At 50.1% G+C, this 21,069-nt stretch overlaps 1 protein-coding gene across 1 annotated transcript in view; it reads left to right on the top strand.

Annotated features, from left to right (window-relative positions):
• The first annotated feature begins 433 nt into the window (after positions 1-433).
• LOC144933042 (nuclear receptor corepressor 1-like) overlaps positions 434-21,069 on the top strand; it is a 180,470-nt gene continuing 159,834 nt past the window's right edge. Inside the window, exon 1 of the mRNA XM_078857504.1 lies at positions 434-698. The gene's annotated coding sequence lies outside the window, so the exon portion shown is untranslated. The remainder of the gene's footprint in view (positions 699-21,069) is intronic.

The raw sequence follows: 21,069 nt of genomic DNA, 5'->3' as shown, positions 1-21,069 counted from the left end.
GTGCCTCCAGCTAGGTCGACTCAGCCTCAAATGAGTACCTGGTTCGGTGTGTAGTAAACATCGCCACTGGGGAGACAAAGGCGGCCGGGCGCGTGGTGTTGGCCACCCCAACCCCCCTCGTGTGCCGTGCCGGCCTTTATAGGTGCTCGCTAACAGCAATTGCCCCTACAGTCTGTTCAGGCTACACGGGGGCTCTTTGTCTTTGTTGTGAGATTGGGGGTTGGTGGATGCTGTTATAGGTGTGTAGTGCCCCTAGCCTCTCGATGTGTAACCTTATCCGCCCCCACCACCACCGCCACACACACAACGCACCACGTGGCTCCTCCCCATACCCCATCTCATTTTCATCTCTCGCTCTCACTCAGCATCACTGGACCCAACCAAACACGCATCCCCACGTCTGGACCAACAACAACATCATCACCACCACTGCCAGCCACAACCACCACCAACCACCACCAACCACTCAACAACTATTTCACTCTCACAGTCTCGCAAATCCTTCACGCGTTCCATCACCACCCACCACCCTCCACCGCCCGTCGTCTCTGTTATGTTTTCACGGCAACAGTCTTGCCACACATACATTCGCGAGCGCGTGTGTTGGTGCTGCTGGTTGTCCGATTGTTGTGAGTCCTGCACGGGGCTTGGACACACACAACAGCCCCCAGCAGTACGCCGACACAAAGACGCACAAGGTAGGGAGGACGGAGTGTGACCAGAGCACCCATCACCACCCTCCAGCCCTCGGCGTTATCCACGGCGCGTCTTCTCTCTCGTTTTACTCCCTTGCCCATGTGGGGCGTCGTCGAGACCGCAGACAGTCGACACGGAACTCGTAACTACTCGACACACACATGGTACACACACGCACCACACACACTGCACATACACGCACCACACACACGACACACGAACCACACACTACACACACCACACACACACCACACACACTACACACACGACACACGAACCACACACTACACACGCACCACACACACGAACCACACACATTACACACGCACCACACACACACTACACACGCGCACGGCACACATACGCATCACACTACACACACGCATCACACACACTACACACACACGCATCACACACACTACACACACGCATCACACTACACACGCATCACACTACACACACACGCATCACACACTACACACACGCATCACACACTACACACACGCACCACACACACTACACACACACGCATCACACACTACACACACACTACACACACGCATCACACACTACACACACGCATCACACTACACGCACACATCACACTACACACACACTACACACACGCATCACACTACACACACACCACACACACACTACACACACTACACACACCACGCACACACGCGCGCGCACGCCGATCCGTGCGAACCCACAATGCGCCAACAATGGCTTTAATGAACAATAACAGCCAGAGCGACGATTGCCGTTTGTCGATCAAGGGTTCGTGACTTGTTTCGGTGCTGAGCTGCAATGTTGTTGTACACACTACCTGGTACACCGGGGGTGGGGGGTGGAGGGAGGGGAGCGGTGGCGCAGTGGTTAGCGCAGCACCACCGCGTCTCTCGAACTCCTCGCTACCTTCTTTGTGTCTGTGTCCGTGGCTGGCGAGACGCGGCTACAACATTCAGTGACGACGATGCCCCCCCCCCAAACTCGTTCCATGCTCACCAGCCGAGCTCACCACCCGACAAACAAAAAAAACTCACCCGCACAGTTCGCCAAACGCCTCCTTATTATACCAGCGTGGTGAAGTATGGTCAAACACACACACACACACCTGACCCACACACCGCCCCCATCGTAACCGACACTCCGTTAGCGATGGAGGGGAAGACTTTATCCAGCGGTGGATCGTGGGCACGGGAGTCGTCGGATACTGGCCAGAGGGGGTTGTTCTTCCGTGGATTAATTTTAAAAAACCACCCGCTCCATTGTTGCAGGAGGAGAAAGTTTACAATTCTTCACTAAATTGACGCAGGATTTTTAGTCCGCCAGGTGGCGTAGAACTCGCTGCTAACGAAGGCGTTTAAAAAAAAATAAACAGCGTTGGTTTACCTCCACGCAGCGATAATTCCTCAAAAGTCCAAACTCCTAAATAATTATAATTATCAATCACCGCCGAGTGTGGGGCACGAGGGGACGGAACGTAGGTGTCATCCTCCGGCTGAGGCTCCCCGGTTTCCAATGAGGTCACATCCTTGTCCCACGTTAACACGTGGTCGGAGGAGGAAGCTTGCGCCACCAATATTATCCACCGGAGGTTTGTTTTCTGCGTGCGTGCGTGTGGGCTAGATCGCGTTAAATATAAATTGTGAATGTTGTCGTGGGTTTACTCTCCAACACACCGGTGGTGCTGTACGAATAACGAATTGGCACGTTCTGTTTACGTGACAAACCTTACTAGTTGGCTGTGTCGGGTGGTGGCGGGTTTAACGACACATTTATATTTACGAGATCTAACCAAAAACCACCTCTATTATGGATCTTTGTTCCACACCTGCATTGTGAAAGTAGATGATTACACAATGACACAGGTTCCCCGTATAGCCTCGAGCAGACTGTTGGGGCAAGTGCTGTTAGTGAGCACCTATGAAGGTCGGGACGGCACACGAAGGGGGTTAGATAACACCACTCCCGGCCGCCTTTGTCTCCCCAGTGCTGATGTTTTTTACACACCACACGAGGTACTAATTTAAGGCTGAATAGACTTACAGGAGGCCCAGGACCGGTTCAGATACTCGCTGTCATTGATGATATTGGTCGTGAGCGGGAATCGAAGTCGGACCTCCGGGTTCGGAGTGCACTGCGCTAACTACTGCGCCACCACTCCCCATCAACACGGACATGATTACACTGACACACACTCGCTACACACACCCCGTTCTGCATATCCAACACAAACATACACAATGTACACACACACAATTACACAGGCAATCGTGCACACACAACAAACCAAACAACTCAAACACTACACGAAACACATAGACCAAACGCACACAGATTCACGCACACACACACAACACACATACCAGGCGTATGGAGTACGTGACATCGACATACGCCACTGCACACACGCCCACATTATCCGCCCAACTAACTCAAGGGCCCATAGCTCAAGGCGTGAGAGAGTTCCTTGCCTATAAACATTTGGCAGATCACCAGCATAGGTCCAAGCAAGCCTGCCTCTGCTGCTCATAAGACACTGAGTGTTGTCGAAACCGCTCCAGACGCTGCTTTGATCCGGTCTTGTGCAAGAAATGTGTTTTAATATATAAATACGGATATATGATGATGATGTTGAAGACATTGTCCGCTCATATTTTCCGAAAACGACGGCCGTGTGGTTGACGTGCGTGCGTGAAACGGACTTAAACTTGTTTTTTTTTTATGTCGAGGAATGGATATGGATGTTGAGAAGGCGCGCAGTACTGTTTGCGTACGGTGTGTTTATTTTTTTGTGTACGGGACTTTGTCTTCTCCACAACGATGGCTGTATTATGTAATAACAGCTCAGGCTCTTCATGCCAGGGGGTGGTTAAGTTGACGGTTCATCGGTGTCCCCACCTATGGGACCGCGGGTGGAGCGCTCTTCCGTCCAATATTAGGACGCCACTGGAGCTTTGCACTTTTAAATCATCTCGATTGAAAACTCATTTGTTTCGAACTGCTTTTTGTGTCTAGTTTGTTGACCTTCCCCCGCACCTTCGATTAGCACGGGTGGCTATGTACGGTGCGAAAGAAGTTCAACATATTGCAAGGGCCTTCAACCAGCAGTGGATGGATAATGGCTGATAGGAATGAAAATGAATTTGAATGAATCCTGATTCCAAGCCACGATTTCATTCGTGACTCACGATTCGTTGTCGTCGTGGTGGTGTGCGTGTTGTCGGATTTCTAGTGGGATCTATATACACAAACTTACAGGGGCAACTGTGGAATCTATATAGTTCTGTGAAGAGGAAGAATGGAGAGGTCCAACACATCTTTAGAAATTAGCGGTGTCAATTTATAGACCGCGGAATGTCAGTCAATCTGTAGCATCTGCAGCGGTGTGAATATTGTAGCAGACCAGAGCTGAGAATCGGTGGCATTGATCTCGGTCAATCTGTAGTGCTGTGAATCACGTTGGATCACGTGTCGACTACACCGAATTCATGGCACCATGGATTGGCAAAGGGACTTTAATTGCAAATGCTGTAGCAGTTGAAATAATGATTGCCGAAATTATAACCCCATGAGTATTTTCAAAGGAGACCTGGGTAAACTTTTTTCGAGATTAACTTTACTTTTCCAAAGGGTTGACTATCTATATCCAGATTTTTTTCACGTAATTACTAATTACTGTGGCCTCACTGAGTCTCTAGACTGTATTTAAGAGGGTCCTGCATCGCGATGTTTGGCCGGTTACTGTTGAAATAATGAGCGTAGGTTTATTTGCGGCTGTACCGTGGGAGCTCTCTGTTGTGTTTTAAGCTTGTACGGCGTGTTGTTCGGCACGATGTCCGACGTTTCGCTCCACGTGCCGTTCTCAGCCTATTCAGGAACTGTCTTTCTCTCGCGTAATCGGGGGAGAGAGAGCGAGCTCCCCGATCGAGTTCCTGAAGATGTCAGGACGTGGTAACGACCCGAAAACACATCGGACTGAGAGCCCTCGGCTCGAAAGAACTCAACTCCAAAACATATCGCGGAAATCATCAACGTTAGGTTTGGGAGCACGATTTCTCTCAGTTGCGATGAGTCTCCTTTACTCAAAATCTGCTGTAAAAATCCAGGTATATTTATCCTCTGGGTCAGGAGGGTAGAAATAAGTTCGTCCGTCATTCTTGGGTCAAAACGCTCCGTGACGTGACGGTTTTGAACCATTGTGCATCGTCGTCGTCGTCATTATCGTCAGCATCGTTCTCATCTTCACCAACCCCGAAGAGGCTAATTTGAAAAAAATGTCCCCAATTAAATTGTCCCAAAAAAAGGACTTCGTGTTTTTCAGGTAACCATGGCAACGCAGGTGCACTTTTCTTGAGAGGAGGCGATGAATCTCACCCCCGGCTAAGGAAAGAACGTACAATGAGAAGCAGCTGGGAGTGTTTTTTTTGCCGCGTGTTGTGAAGTGTTTGTGAAAGGGTATTATTTTTCTAGTTCATCTAAACTACTCAACTAAATTTCGATTTAAAGCTTTCGTGTCTGCAGGGATTCATCTTCTTGGTTCTTTCGGTGAAGTCACGTAGAAGGGAAATAATAAAATAATAAAAATAAAACATAATAAAATACAATTCTCACGACGTTTCGGCCACAACGCAAGCAGCCGTCCTCAGGTGAAGAACAGGTCTGTCGGAAAGACAGCGTCTGAATGAACACCACCAAGCTTGGCAGCGTATATTTAAGCTGGGTTTGACAAAGGAATTTGCATATCAAGAGGAATTTAGCATATTTATTGGAAATGCAGATATGGGATTAGTCACTACTTGTGGAATAAAACTAAACTTTAAAAAAAATTTTTACCACACACTGAGCTACACAGCTCTTTTTCAGAATCCACCTGGCCGCAAACGATAGCCCGACGAGAAGTGGCTTATCACGTGGAAATGTATAGCAGCCAAAAAAAAAACGATAAACGCACCGTTGAGTATAAATGCGGAGGGGAAAAAGCTTCGAAACCCGGAGAAAATCCACGTGGCCATGGTGAGATAACATGCAAACTCCAAATATACAGCAGCAGGCATCAGGGTCGGCGATAGAACCCACGACCTCCTGTATACCAGGCGAGGTAGTTAACATCTCCTAGCCACCCGGGCCGCCCCATCATCAGTCGTAGGGCCACGATGATAACACTGGTCAACACACTTTGTCTGGCATAAGGTATTCCAACGGTAATAAGGTAATTTTGGGGTGCTGATTCCAAATCTGGCATCAGTTTTTGTCTATCGCATCAGGTTTTTGAGATATCAAATATTGCATTTTCAATAAAAACTGCAGAAGAAAAATATGAAATAAATGTGGATATCTACATAAAATGATGTTATAAACACACTATCCTAAAAAAACAGCACAATATTTTAACACTAAAGCAGTCACTGACTCGCAACAACTTGCAATCATAAGTGACAGAGTTAATTTCGGGTAAAATCAATGAAAATGGGGTATGCCGGTAGCATAAAAATGAGATGTGATAGAGCAAATCTGAGATCACATTTGGAATCTGCACCCTGAAATGAGTCTAAAACAGCTGCAAAAGTCCAGGCCAGATTTGTTTTTTTTTGTTGACCAGTGTAATTGGCCCTCTGCGCATACCCATCAAATTGGTGGCGCACGGGCATTTGTCGTCAATCCACTGCTGGATAACAAGCCTCGCCATCAACTGCCCGTGCCGTGATAGTCCAGTAGTCGTGACGGTCGTTTGACCACGCTGCGTCAAGTGAATGGGAGAGACGGTGGGGGGGGGGGCTGCCCAGGACGAGGCCAGATATCGCTCGCCACCGATGTTCGGAAGTTCAGTCGTAGGCGGCAATGGAAATGGGGTCGCCCGGTTCGCTTAGGGGCCGTCCATAAATGACGTCACGCACCTAGGGGGGGGTGGGGGTGTCAGACATTTGTGACGATGTGTGACGACGGGGCGGGGGGGTTGAGAAATTTGACGTCACATCAAAGTGCGCAACTTTAAATAAATATAGACAACACGTTCTACTTAATTAAACAGACTTTTTAATAAATGTTTTCTCCTACAACATCAGAGTGCAGCGCCACATTAAATACGCACTACAATGACAATAGTTTAAAGCGATTTGAAGCATGTTTTATTTTTTGTGGGGGGGGGGGGGGCAGAGCTTTGTGACGTCATATTTGAGGGGGTGTCTGACTTTTTGTGACGCCGTGTGACGATGGGGGGGGGGGGGTCAAAAACCGTTTAAAATCGCGTGACGTCATTTATGGACGGCCCCTAACCACCGCTAACGCCGTCGTGAAATCTGCCCGTGGTGCCAGTGACTGGTACGATCGCACGTCACTCGCGACGCCGACGAGCGTGGTTGGACACGTACGGCGCGAAAAAAGTTCAACATACCTACAGGATCAGAATCTTTGTCAATGCCGGAGAAATCCGATGAGTTATGAAGCTGTCTTTCACAGGCGTCGTTTACATTTTGAAATCCTCGCAGGGAGCAAGTGGCAGAAGGTGACTTTACAGAAGTACCTCTGAATTTGACTTTGAATAATTCACGACCGTGGTCGGCACAGTTGATGCTTGTCGCGTTGTTGTCAAGTCAAAACCAAAATGTCGTAATCCTCCGAGCTGGAAGGGAGCCAAACGAATGCGGTCAGTTCGCGACCTGGGGAATTCAGTCGTGAAAGCTCAGCGCCGTGCGGTGTTTCAACACCGCCCGAGTTCCCGGTTTAAAAAGAAAAAAAGTTATATTTAAAAAAACTTTCTTTTAAAACCCACGCTTTTATGAAATGTACTAGTAATGGCAGAACTCCACGACTCCAGGAAGTGGTCCCGAAGCTTGCCACAACGTAAGGGGGCTGTGGTCATTTACAGCCAACGTCAGTTGACCGTGGACAATTAGACCCAAGCCGAAACATAACATATAAAACAGAATGTTTAAAGAAATAGCTTTTTTTAAATGATAGAATAGAGTATTGTCATCAGTGTGACACAAGGACACAATGTTTGCAGTCGATACCACATTGGGAAGTGGGTTCAAATTGAGTTACAAGATTTGAGGAGATAACCACGACAACAACAACAGACAGAGTGAGTTAAATAAAAGCTGTAATAAAATACCCCCCCCCCAAAAACCAAAACAGATTTCCTCGGTGGAGTCAAACGATGCCATGTCTTCTTCTTCTCTTCACAATAGCGATGCCCCCCCCCCCACACTTTTTGTTGTTGTATAAAAGAGATTCGTGTGTATTTTTATCAGCGAAATGTTATCGCGGCTGGTTAAGGAGCCCTCCATAAATGACGTCACGCACCTAGGGGGGGGGCAGACATTTGTGACGAGGGGGAGGGGAGAAATGTGACGTCACATCAAAATGCGCAACTTTAAATCAATATAGACAACACGTTCTACTGAATTAAATAGACTTTAAAAAAAATGTTTTCTCCTACAACATCAGAGTGCAGCGCCACATTAAATACGCACTACAATGACAATAGTTTAAAGCGATTTGAAGCATTTTTTTTTGGGGGGGGGGGGGCAGAGCTTTGTGACGTCATATTTGAGGGGGGTCTGACTTTTTGTGACGCCGTGTAACGAAGGGGGGGGGGGTCAAAAATCGTCCAAAATCGCGTGACGTCATTTATGGACGGCCCCTAACGATCCTATCCCCCTCGTACACGGAATCCACCGACGCGGCTACGACCTGAGCCTGAATTCCTTGGCCACGGTTGCTGTGTTGTGTTTTATTTTGTGTGTGTTTAGTTTGCTGTACCTCTACCCCCCCCGCACCACAACAATACCTACAACCTCCAATTAGCACGGTTGGCTACGTACGGTGCGAAAGAAGTTTCAACAGTACACGGTTGACAGCAGTTGCGAGGGATATCTGAAGCGTGTCCTGGAAACTTGTCCCCCACCATATCAGCATATCAGCCTTCAACAACCCACAGTGACCAGCGTGGTGAAGTATGGTCAAACATTCTTCACGCTCCTCAAGGTGTGGCGAAAGGCCCTCAGCTGGGGTGGTCCAGATGTCTTGTGACCCGCCCCCCCCCCCTCCCACCGCTGTATTTTTCTAAAAATATATATTTTTAAAAAAGTGAGGTTTTATTTTAAAACATACATGAATATGCACGAGGGGAAAAAAAATGTTTAGGGGTCAATTAATTGGGGGTCACGACATCTGGACCACGCTGTTGCATGGAGACCTGCAGTTGACGTACAGTACATATAAACAGCAGGCCAAAGGCGCGTAGGGCTCCTCGATCGAGACTCTCACAACCTCCACGGCACGGGGAGACCTTCATCCAGCAGTGGGTCGTGCATTTATTCTGTTGTCCACTGCCTGATGACACCCATGCAACACATCTAAGCTCCCATGCCCCTCCCCCCTCCACCAAGACATACGTGCTGTCGTTCCCCTCCCGCTGATATGAAAAAGAACAGGTTATTTTTACCCTTTCTGCCAATAAAACAGGCGTTGAGACGTTCACACACCAAACCTTTTGCAAATAATCGAGCCTGCATTAACCACACACGCTTACGGCAAAACATGCAAATAAATATGGCCCTGAAAATAGACGCATTGTCTTGTAAACTGATTGTCCTACACCAGAGGCAGCCTTGTTCTTCTTGATGGGCTAGTCTCACTACCAGTGTCACACCAGAGAACAGCGACAAAAGACGAACGGTACAAAGGCAATGCACGCATCAGATGATTTATAGCTCGAGGTAGAGCAGCTACATCACGGGATACATTTTTTCCTGACCCTATCCCAAGTGGCCTTCACTTGGGATAGGTTCAGCTCCTTGGTTGGCCTTTTAGTGGGGCCCCTCACGTGCACCCGTCAATACACAAACAGTGACCCCCTCCATCGTCATCATCGTCAACATCGTGCTGCTTTCACAAACCCCCCCGAATGGTTTCAAATGTGTGACGCCCCCCCCCCCCTCTCACGCACAACTGGTGATGTCTTATCGGCGAAAGTGCCACGGGCCTCCGAAAACTAGTGAAGAAACACTCCTCTTTGAATTATAATGTCCACAGATTCTGTCGATCGCGACTTGAGATGCGATCTCATTTAAAAACTACACGTGTACAGCACTTTGTTTTTTTCAATCCACTGCTGGATGACAGTCTTGGGGGCTACTTGGCCGTACTTATTTGACCAATTATCGACGCCAGAGTACAATAGAACAATGGATTGTGCCGCACTGCTCTGTGCTTATGCGAATTTAACATGGTTCTTGGATGGATGCACCACAGTTATGCCATCGATAGGTCACGTGTGGCGGGGTCAATTTGTGGGTACTTCATACCTGTAGCCAGCGTGGAAGAGTAGGCCAAGATGCGCCTTCAGAGGGGGTCTCTCTAGGCGTGAGCGAGCGATTGCAGAAAATAGTTCCGTACTCCCCGGCATACCACATCCAGTATACCTGTCAACGATGGCTTTGTATAGACTGCTCAGTCACGTCCAAACTACTCCGGTCTACCTGCGTTGCTTTGTGTTCACCCTCCATAAGGCTTTCCGCACCTCCGATTAGCACGGCTGGCTAAGTTACGTTGCGAAAGAAGTTCAACATGCATACTAACAACAATGGTTGAAGGCATGAACGCGTTTGCTTTGTCCGTCTGTAACGAGGGATGGAGGGGTAGGCGCGATAACTCTCGTAAACGCGATCCAGTGTGAACGAATCTTTGGCATGAACGCGTGTTGCTGTGAAGATCGGGCAATGAATCAATTTAGTTAAACGGTTGCACAAAAACTGAAAGAGACAAAAACCAGGCTGCCTGCCGATAGCCCTGGTGCTCACACGAGGGGGTGAGTGGCCAGAGAGAGAGAGACCGATAACTTCTCGAAAATTTTAGGAGCATCTGGCAGACATTGCGCGCGTGCGATAGTCGTGGATCCGGACGACATCATCATCGTCTTCTTGGTTCTTTCGGTAAAGTCACGTAGAATGGAAAAAAATAATAAAAAAATAATTCTCACGACGTTTCGGCCACAATGCAAGCAGCCGTCCTCAGGTGGAGAGCAGGTCTGTCGAGTGGACCAAGAAGATGAATCCCTGCAGTCACGAAAACTTTAAATCGAAATCATCATCGTCGCCCGCACAAATGTGACATTTCACGCGAAATCTTCCGGAACCGTTGTTACCCTAGCGAATATCGAGGGGAGGGGGGAGGAAACACTGCAAGCCGTGGCTGGGAAGGGAACGACTCGGGTGGCACGGGTTCACGGCGCGTCGGGGGCATCTGTGACCATCGAGCCAGGCGTGGTGCGTGGCCGCGGGAACGGCGACGTGCGGGTGACGAAACACTCTGGGACCTTCTTCTTGGTTCTTTCGGTAAAGTCACGTAGAAGGGAAGTAATAAAATAATAAAAATAAAACATAATAAAATAATTATGTAATGCTATTTTATCAGATTATTTTATTATTTTATTTAATTATGCTTTATTATTATTTTAATTATTTTATGACTTTCCTTCTACGTGACTTTACCGAAAGAACCAAGAAGATGAATTCCTGCAGTCACGAAAGCTTTAAATCGAAACTCCGGGACCAGTAAACCAACACTCGGTGCCATTCGCCACTAAGTTGACGGTGGCATCAACCACCACGGGGCGCCTGTGCCAGGCGAGGTGCACTTTGAGGCTCTCGCGTGAAGGGTCGAAAGGCTCGCTGCCGACAGGAGGAGGTCTCGGGGAAAGACCCAGCAAGGTGCCATGGCTTGGCCGACTGAGATGACCGGTCGATGCGCGCCAGCTGTGCGCCCCACTACTTCGCCGCAAAGGCAAAACGCTCGCCGTGGATTTTGGGTCAAACAGCCTGAGAGGCAGCGAACACCCTCTCATGAGCACGAGGGTCCTAGGAGGACTCTCTACTGGACATCGGTGAAGAACAGCTTTGTAGCTCATCGGATTCCTCCAGTATAAATCTATATTCTGATAATTATTCTTGGATCTTTTGGTAAAGTCACGTAGAAGGGAAATAATAAAATACGTGACTTTACCGAAAGATCCAAGAATATGAATCCCTGCAGTCACGAAAGCTTTAAATCGAAATTTATATTCTGATTCTGAGTAAAAACAAATGACATGGCCCAGCGGTTGCGTCGGCCCAGCGGTTGCGTCGCTGTTTATTACGTCGCTCCAGCTGATTTTGCCTGCCCATTCAAAGCCAAGAGATGACCGCTCAAACTTTCATCCCCTTGTCGCTGCGGATGGAGCTCGTGTAGAATGTGCTATGATGTTGCTGCTAATACCGTTGCAGTTTGTTGTTGCTGTTGCAGCTGCTGTGGCCGAGTCAGCTGCTGTCGTTGCCCCTGAGTAGCTACTGTTGATGCTGAATTTGCCACTGTTGCTAGTGCTCTGGCTGCTGCTGTTCCTGATTGTTCTGCTGCTTGCTGCTTGCTGCTCTTATGAATTTGCTGCCGCTGCAGCAGATATGACTTCTTCTTCTGCTACTGCTGAATGTCGCTGCTGTTGCTAATACTGCTGCTTCATAACAACTCAAAATAGAATCTGGTTCGCGACGTCACTGGTACAGTCGCTCGCCGTCGTGCGGTGATTGACTGCGGAGAAGAGAGCGATTTGGCCCCCCCCCCCTCTACCACAGTCCTACACCCCCAGGGGATTTGAATTCGGGGAAAAGTGGCACCCCGGGCATTCCGAGGTTAGGTGTTGCGTGTCGCTGATCCACACCCATGCCCGCCAGATCGTTTCCTTTTTCACTTTGGGCCACATATTTGTATCTCGCGGTGAACTCGGATGAGGTGGAGGCTGACTGTGGTGAGACGAGGCGATGGATATTGCTTTGATGGGGAGGGGGGCTCTTTGAACACTTGCACGAGCCATAGAACGCGTGACAACCGATTTGCTCCTCCGAGGTGAGTGTGAGGGGAAACAAGAACGATAAACACCCGAGCATCACGCTGATTTTATTTTATTTCCAGCCATCCGTGCTGTCGTCTCCCTGCTCAAGTCCAGACTATGAAAGACAATCGGTTTTCCCCTTTCTGGCAATACAACGGGTGTTAAGGTGTTCAAACACCAAATAGGAATCCAGTCTGCATTAATCACACACGTACTTGTGGTGAACATGCAAACAAACATGCTCTGATCATATTTGCATTGTCTTTGAAACTGATTGGCCTACACCAGAGCCAGCAGCCTTCTTTATCGCCTAGTCTCACCACCAGTGTCAGAGCAGAGATCGACGCCAAAAGGCGAACAGCACAATAACAATGCCACACGAATTGGAGCATTTATAGCTTCGGGTGAGCAGGCATACCACGGGATACATGTTTTTCGCACAATGCTGATTATGTTTTTGGGTTTTTTCGGTAAAGTCACGTAGGTAAAAAATTTAAATTAATAAAAATAAAATAAAATAAAAATAAAATAAAAATCACGACGTTTCGGAGGCAACACAAGCTTCCGTCTTCAGGTGGAACCGTCACAGCACGATAGCTGCATCAAGTAAGAGAAATTCCAAGAAAACAGTCCTTGTATATATTACTTGATGCAGCTATCGTGCTGTGACGGTTCCACCTGAAGACGGAAGCTTGTGTTGCCTCCGAAACGTCGTAATGTTATTTTTATTTTTTATTTTTTTAATTAATTTAATTTTTTTACCTACGTGACTTTACCGAAAAAAACCAAGAATATTTATCCTTGCCGTCACGAAAGCTTCAAATCTAGAAATGCTGATTATGTCTAGTCGGCGAAAGTGGGTGGCATCCACCCCCCTCGTCTTCCCCTCCTCCTCGTTCACATAGCCGTCAGCCCCTTATCAGTGCCCTACCTTATTACAGACCATTTCAGACCTTATTGGTCACCCCGTGCCCCCTTATAAATCTCAACGTTCGTCCGACAAACACAAACAAATAGACAAAATGTTTTTGCCCGGAATTGAAACGGCTGTATGCTATATGGACCGGAAAAATATATTTCCCTGTACAAGAATACAGGGTATACGGTATGGGTTGACAGATATGGGTTGACAGGTATGGGTTGACAGGTATGCGTTAATTTGCTCTTCCCCGGATCGTTGGGCCTTCTGTGGTAGGGGCAGTGAGTCCCAAGTGGCCCCTACAATCGGTCCATCATTCGAGGGAATATCGCTCGTGACATTTGTTTTGGGTATCTTGAATTTTTTTTATATTTAAACAAAAAATACATAGACTTTTATGAGATACACCTTCTCTGGACGCACAGAATGGTGATTGTTTAATTTATTGTACGTAGTCGTGTTAGAATTACCCAAGGAGAAATTTCGCTTGAGTCTCAAGATTAATGATTCAGGAGGGTCGTGCCAAGTCTTAGCAGTAACACATTCCTGCGGAGGGAGCTGGTAGGAACGTTGGGTTGCTCGGTCAATGGCCAGGGTCAACGGCGGCGTGGTGTATTCCGCAAATATGGCCGACTGTGAGGGCGGGCACAAGCCGGCGTGAGTAGGTTAAACGTTGCGTTTTATAAGGGCACCACGGGGTGACCAGCCCCTCCCCACCCAGCCCCACCCCTCCCACCCCCAACCCAGCCCCACCCTCCCCACCCAGCCCCTCCCCACCCTCCCTCCCCACCCAGCCCCTCCCCACCCTCTCCTCTCCACCCAGCCCCACCCCTCCCATTTTTGTATACACGACGGACGGACACAATAATCCCCTGTGGGCTGGTGTAACCAGGAGGTTCCTACCAGTATAATAGGTGTGTAGGGGGGGGGGCGATGTTACTGCTGCTGTGGGGAAGCCCGGTTCAGTCGCTTGCTGGGTATCCCTCCCCCCCCCATTGGGAAGTTTGGTCATTACCGGTGTACATCCGTGTATGGTTCTGTTAGCTACGGGGGAACCGAATCACCCGGAGGAAACTCATGCAGTGCAGGGGGGAGAAGACAATGACTCACACACACACAACAACAACAATAACCGCCAATAAGTGGCGGTGACGTCACCACGGCCCTTGTTCCAGGCCATGTGCACTTTAAGTGCCACACGCGCTCACCTATTCATTCACACAGAGCGGGGGCAAGCGCTGTTGGTGAGCACCTATGAAGGTCGCCACGGCACACGAGGGAGTAGGTGGCCAGCACCACGCTCGGCCGCCTTTGTCTCCCCAGTGTGGCGATGTTTTTACACATCGCACGGGTTACTCATTTGAGGCCGAGTCGACCCAGGGGAGGCCCAGCGCCGATTCAGATAATCGTCACCGGTGTTGGCCGTGAGCGAGAAATCGAACTCGTGCCGCGGGGCTCGTAACGCAGCGCTAACCGCTGCACCACCGCTCCCCCCCCCTCCCACAAGAGGACTGCCCACCCCCACACCCCACCACCAACCACCACTTCTCCCCGCCATCTCCCCCCCTCTCCCCTTATTACGTAATTTAATATCTGTATTAAATATCCTGTCTGCGGTGCTGGCAGGAATTTGTAATGATGCGCATTTTCTTATTAGGGCGGGCGTTTCTTAGGATTTGTAGGCGGGTGTTCATGGCTCTGATGGCCCCCCCACCCGCCTCCGCCTTGCCCCCCCCCCACTCCACCCCCCACTCTACCCCCCACTCCACCTCCCACAAGCCAAAACGGAGTCGAATTATGCGTGCAATTTTCTGGCAGAGCCTTGTGAATTGGTGAATGGTTTTGTGGGATTGTTTCGCTGGCGACGAGAGGCGCTGCGATCTGCCCTCTCTCGTGCGAGCACTGGCGGGTTGGCCGTCATCGTCGTGATCAGCCGTGCTCGGTCTACTGCTGGATGAGAGGTGCCTGCTGGGGATGGAGGGGGGGGGACACGTGGATTGGAGGAAGCTCGCGGGGTAATTAAGTAAAAAAATGTTTGCCCTGTTAGTAAAAGTCAGCCGGGCTCGGACATAATGTCCGGTAGGTCGAGACGAATCATGGAGTGGCAGCCCAAAGGAGGAAACATACGCCCGGGAAGATGTCCTCTGCGGAGACGGAGCGATGTAATCGGCTAATGCGCTATGAGCGGGTTGACAGGTATTTTGCATCTGGACGCCGTGAGAGATGACGACAGCTTGGGGGGTGCCGGGGGGGGGGGTAGCGGGGCTTTCATCCAGCAGTGGATTGATTGCGGATAACGCTGACGATGCCTCCTTCCTCACGTGAAGGGGGTGCCAGGGTAGCGAGATGTCAACTACCTCGCCTGGTACACAGAAGGTCGTGGGTTCGATCCCGACCCTGACGCCTGCTGCTGTATTTTTGGAGTCTGCGTGTCTCTCTCTCTCATCATCATCACGGTGGCGAGGAGATGTTAACTACCTCACTAGGTATACAGGAGGCCGTGGGTTCGATCCCGACCCTGACGCCTGCTGCTGTATATTTGGAGTTTGCTTGTTCTCTCTCCCCCCGTGGTCGCGGGGATTTTTCTCAGGGTCCTCATTTAGAAACCAGGTGCGTTTAGGAACCGGGGTCCTCATTTAGAAACCAGGTGCGTTTAAATGTCCACGTGATAAGCCATTTGGTCAAACTTTCATTTGTGGCCAGCACCACGCCCGGCCGCCTTTGTCTCCCCAGTGGCGATGTTATATAACACTCCGCACCGGGAACTCATTTGAGGCTCAGTCGTCCGGTTCATGTAATTGTCGACACACACACCACACGCACACACACCCACCACGCACACATACACCCCACGCACACGCACACCCCACGCACGCACACACCCCCAACACGCACAAACACACACCCCACGCACACACACACCCCACGCACACCACACGCACACCACACGCACACCACACGCACACCACACGCACACACACACCCCACGCACACACACACCCCACGCACACACACCCCACGCACACACACCCCACGCACACACACCCCACGAACACACACCCCACGCACACACACCCCACGCACACACACACACACGCACACCCCACGCACACTCTCACGCACACACACACACACCTCACGCACACTCACGCACACCCCACGCACACTCTCACGCACACCCCACGCACACACACACACCCCACACACACTCTCACGCACACCCCACGCACACTCTCACGCACACTCTCACGCACACACACACACCCCACGCACACCCCACGCACACTCTCACGCACACACACTCCACGCACACCCCACGCACACTCTCACGCACACACTCGCGCACCATAGGTTACGGGGCCAGTCAGGGCCGCCCACTGCTTCCTGCCCCAACCCACTCACCCGCCCGTCGCGGATCCTATGGAGCTCAAATTACCGCCAGCGTGGGTTACGGGGTTTGACCCTCCCCTCCAATACCACCACCATCTCCCACCCCTTCCCCTCCACGTCTGCCTGTTATTAATTCTCTGCGGCTGGATCACGTTACGGCTCATGGCCGGACTCCCCCTCCCTTCCACCGCCACACTTTGGCAAAGTGCCGTGGCCGCTGCCACCGCAATTGACTCTGATGCCCTCTGCCCCCATTCTCGCAGCAACCAAAACAGCGTTATAGCTCCTCGGCCCCTACGCCCGCCTGTCCGCCACTTACTCCTCCCCGACCCCCCCCCACCTCCCCCCCCACCTCCCCCCCCACCTCCCACCCCCACCTCCCCCCCCACCTCCCACCCCCACCTCCCACCCCCACCTCCCCCACCTCCCACCCCACCTCCCCCTCCACAACCCCCCCCCCCCTTCAAACCCGCTCGCCCGCCCGTGTGTGTGATGGGGTCACCTGCATTCAGGTCACGTGTTCGGAGCTTCGCAGCACGTGCGAATATTTGAACAGGTCCTGGGCCTCCCCTGGGTCGACTCGGCCTTAAATGAGTACCTGGTGCGGTGTGTTAACGTCGCCGCTGGGGAGACAAAGGCGGCCCCCGGGCGTGGTGTTGGCCACCCACCTTACCTCGTGTGCATCCCGGCCTTCATGGGTGCTCGCTAACAGCACTTGCCCCAAAAGTATGTTTAGGCTATATGGGGAATCTTTGTCTTTGTGGTGCACAGGCATTTTATTTCACTTACATATTGAATGCAGTAATTGTGTGGAGAATCATAGACACTGTAAGTAGTAAAATAGATATGCAGATAATAACACTTCGAATCTGTCCCTCAACATAACATGTGTTTACACATTCCATCAGCCACACGGCCTTGTGGGAAGCGCACAAACAACCGCAGCATCATTGCTTCAACGCAGGTGAAACTCCGGATCGGTTTCGACGTACGGTGTCTCATCAGCAGTGTCAAGCTTCGCTGAACCAATCTTGGTGACATGCCAAACGCTTAAAATGTAAAGGCCCCCTCTCTGTCATATTTGGTTTCTAGGTTTGTAGCCAAAACCACATCGTACCCAACGCAAAATTAACCGATAGCGTCATTGTGGGATCTATAAGTACCGCGACAAGATAAACGATTTTACGTGGAGGTACACACGTGTGTGTGTGTAAAGTTGGCATATTGCCTGCTTATTTATTTAGTACTTCGCCACGCTGGTCAGCAGTGCAGCAGCGTGGGTTGGTGAAGCGATGAAGTGAGTGGGGCCAGGACCAGAGGTCGCAAGCGGGTACCCGATACCTGTACCCTACTCGATACCCGGCTACCCGTACCCGCCCGTACCCGTTTGCGACCCTGGTGCGGCCGGGTACGGGTAGGCCGTGAGTCGCTGGTGAGTCACCGTTTGTCACTCATTTCCCAACGTCTTGTCTCTTCTCACAATTCAAGTTCCTAGAATCAACCCACCCGCGCCTGCAACATGGCTTCATCCCAGAGGTCGCAATCAGGTACCCGATACCCGTACCCTACCCGTACCCGGCCGGGTACGGGTAGGGTACGGGTACGGCCGGGTACGGGTACGGGTACCCGTTTGCGACCCTGGTGCGGCCGAGTATGGGTACGGGTAAGGAATCAAAACCTGTTTGCGACCTCTGGCCACGAGAGGTTTCGATTCGACTCGCCGCTAATGTGAGCCATGGCTAGGAATCAAACTCGGGCGGCACGGGTTCGATCACACATCGTGCTAACCACCGCACAGATGGAAGGGGCATAGAAGTACAGTGCAACGACGGATATTGCTGCACCACCCTCTGCGACCTCCTGCTTAGCACGCCGCAAGCCTCCGTGACAACTAGGTTTTAACGCTCGCATTTTATAATTTTACTTGCAATCTTCTTGTAAGATGAATTTGCTTCATCATTATGATAATAGGGGTTTCCCCTTTCTGGCAATAAAACAGGTTTTAAGATGTTAAATCACCAAACTGAAACCTTTGCAAGGAATCATGTCTGCGTTATCCACATATACTGGCAAAGGAGGTGTCATGATTCAGCTGCTCACCCCGAGCTCTCAATGTCCTGATGGTGGTGTTGTCTTTGTGCTGTTCGCCGATTGGCGTCCTCTGGTCTAACACCGTTTGACACGAGGCTCTAACGAAAGCTGTCTCTGGTGTGGGCCAATCAGTTTCAAAGACAATGCATCGTGTAATATCAGAGCATGTTTTTTTTCATGCTCACCACAAGTTTATGTGGTTAACGCAGACACGATTCCTTGCAAAGGTTTCAGTTTGGGGTTTTAACATCTTAACACAACTGTTTTATTGCCAGGAAGGGGAAAACCCAATTATCGTAAATTCGCTTTTCTAGACCTAATTACTAGTCGGTTAGCGAACGGTTTGTGATTGTTACTCCATAGCTACAATTGTGTAACTATTCATACGCCTATTTAAAATCTGGTCATCAGAATGTTTAAGAAAAAAACAATGTAATTCTCATCAGGTGCCATGGTGTAAACAATTAATCTCCAACTCGTATTGTTGTCCACTCTCTCTGTTCTCTCGGTGTGCTATACGAAAGGCTTTTGCTCGAAACGTCACCTGTTATATTACATTTCTCATTTAAGCCCACAGTGTTGTTGACGAATGTTTTGAGGAGCTGTGTTGCCAATGTGTGTTTGTGCACCACCGCCAACCCAGCAACAGCGTCACCGCTTATCATTTTATCATTTAAAATTACTATTTTAAACTTTTTTTAGCAGCAGCTAAGGCCCACTGAGCTGTGTAGTTCTTTCTCAGAAGCGACCTGTCCATCACAAATGACAGCTCAATGAAGCGGCTTATCACGAAGAAATTTGTAGCAGCCAAATACTCTAAACGCGTGGTGATATTGATTCTAAATGTGGCGGGAAAAAGTGGAGGACCTGGAGAAAAAAACACGTGACCACGGGGAGAGAGAGAGACACGCAAACTCAAAATATACAGGCGTCAGGGTCGGGATCGGGATCGAACCCAATACCTCCTGTATACCAGGCGAGGTAGTTAACATCTCCTAGCCACTGTGATGATGATGAGAGAGAGAGAGACACGCAAACTCCAAATATACAGCAGCAGGCGTCAGGGTCGGGATCGAACCCACGACCTCCGGTATACCAGGCGAGGTGTTTATGCTCAGTGGCTACCCACCCAAGCACTATCCACGCTTGACACCTGCTTAGCTTGAGCGATCTGACCAGCTCGGGTGCATTCCGGCGTGATGTCGTCATTGGGAAACCCGCAGGTTAATCCGGCGATAATTCCGCTGCAGCCCGAACGCGGGCGGTGTGTGACGGGTACAAGTTTATTTTGTTTAACAGGCTGAGAACTCAAGAGACAAGGATGGTCTCGCTTTGCGAGGGTGCCTGACCCGGGGTCAACCAAAATAGCACTGGGAAATCTGCAAAGTAAACACGCGTGAGTTTTTAGCCGTCTTTAGTTTTTTCCGTTCCAGCTAAAATTTGGAGAGCTCACTTTTTGGCGGACAACATAAAACCCCTTGAAGAATGGGGCCGTGAGACATTGTTCAAATTGTTGGCCGGGTGAGCCGGTGGTGAGCAACTGCATCCTTCTTTTAATTCTCAGTGCTGGAATTTGGCCAAAGAAAACGCAGAGCCAAATCTGAATATTACGGGCCTGGAGGGCGGGTGCAGTCATTAGACACGAAGGGTTACCAGTATCACTCTCAATCTTGATTTGAAGCTTACGTGACTGCAGGAATCCATACTCTTTGGTTCTTTCGGTAAAGTGACGTAGGTGTAAAATCAAATAAATCACGACGTTTCGATCGCAACACAAGCGGCCGTCCTCAGGCGGAACACATATAATCCAGCAGTGGAGCTGCTGAACCCTCACTACCCTTGAGAACACAGTTTCAGCCCAGGCACCTGGAGACCTGGGATTCAACCCACAACCTCAACGGTGCCAGCTCAGCCCTCTGACCTCTGAGCGACGCGGCCACCTCCGCGTGGCAGTACAGAACGGAACTGGGGACGAACACTTCGCAACGAACCTGGAGACCCGAGTTCGAATCCTGGCCGTGGCTACCTTTGGCGGCGAGCGAATGTCGGAATCGCTCCTGGGCCTCCTCTCACCCCACCACTTCACCAAACCCCG

The sequence above is a fragment of the Lampetra fluviatilis genome, chromosome 6 (genome assembly GCF_964198595.1).
Source record: "Lampetra fluviatilis chromosome 6, kcLamFluv1.1, whole genome shotgun sequence".
Lineage (NCBI taxonomy): Eukaryota > Metazoa > Chordata > Hyperoartia > Petromyzontiformes > Petromyzontidae > Lampetra > Lampetra fluviatilis.
Note: the sequence above shows the minus strand (reverse complement) of the source record. Positions and strands in the feature narration are given on the sequence as shown.